Source organism: Alexandromys fortis, unplaced genomic scaffold (genome assembly GCF_014885135.2).
Source record: "Alexandromys fortis isolate MF-2015 unplaced genomic scaffold, M_Fortis_MF-2015_v1.1 scaffold_14, whole genome shotgun sequence".
NCBI lineage: Eukaryota > Metazoa > Chordata > Mammalia > Rodentia > Cricetidae > Alexandromys > Alexandromys fortis.
Genome location: NW_026067910.1, coordinates 3,708,355 through 3,709,550, shown reverse-complemented (window position 1 = coordinate 3,709,550; position 1,196 = coordinate 3,708,355).

Below are 1,196 nucleotides of genomic sequence, written 5' to 3'. Positions count from 1 at the left end.
CTCTCTCTCTCTCTCTCTCTCTCTCTCTCTCTCTCTCTCTCTCTCTCTCTCTCTCTCTCTCTCTCTCTCTCTCTGTAAATCTCTGTGTTTGTTTCCATTTGCTGCAGGAAGAAGCTTCTCTGATGATGACTGAATAAAACCCTGATTTATGAGCATAGCAGAATATTAATAGGACTCATTTTATCATACTTTTTGTTTTTAGAGCAGTAGAATTTGTCTTTATCATAGGTCTCTGGGCTCTCTAGTCTCTGGTTCTTGGTCACTCAAGCAGTGTTGAGTATGGGTTCCTATTCCTGGAGTGGGCCTAAGTCAAATCAGCCATTGGTTAGTTATTTCCACAGGCTTTGCAGGCAAATGGATGGAATAGAAAAAAAAATCATCCTGAGTGAGGTAACCTAGAAGCATAAAGACAAATATGGTATTTATTCACTTATATGTATATATTATCCATTAAATAGATGATAAATAAGTTATAACCCATTGACCCAGAGAAGCTAGGTATAGAGGAAGGGACTAGTGGGAGACACATATATCTTCATGGGAAAGGAAAAAGGAATATATTTTATGAGTGGACTGGGGATGGAAAAGAGGGGAATAGAAGGATCTAATGAGGAGGGAGAATAGAAATAAGGGTGAGGGAGAGAATGCAGGCAGATAGCTAGAATAGAGGGGCATTTGAGATGTGGTATAGAAACCTAGTGTAGTGGAAACTTACTAAAATATATGAAGCCGATCCTAATGAAGTTTCCAAATAATGAGGGTGATGCAGTCCCACCTGGTTCTCTCTTATCACCAAATGAACGTTCTGTCACTGAAACAGGATTACAGTCAATCGAGTTGTTGGTCAAAGAGTTCAGTGGAAAACAACCAAGGTTTTGGCTAAGACAAAAGTTTGCTCTCCACAAACTAGAAGCAAGGCAATATTGTTAAAGTCAACACCTATACAACTCTCTGAACATGGAGAAGTTGAGCTGGTTCCTGCATAGAACCCCCACCCCTACATTCTAGTGTCTTTGATATGGGAAGGTATTTTGCAGGCTACTAAAAGGAAAGCACAAATACCAACACAGTCACAAAGCCTTTAATCTACAGTGTTTTCCTGCCTGTTTTATTTTCCAAGGAGGTTACTCAATTATTTATATCCTTTTTATTCTTTTATTTTTTTATTTATTTTTACTTAAAATTTCCTCCTTCTC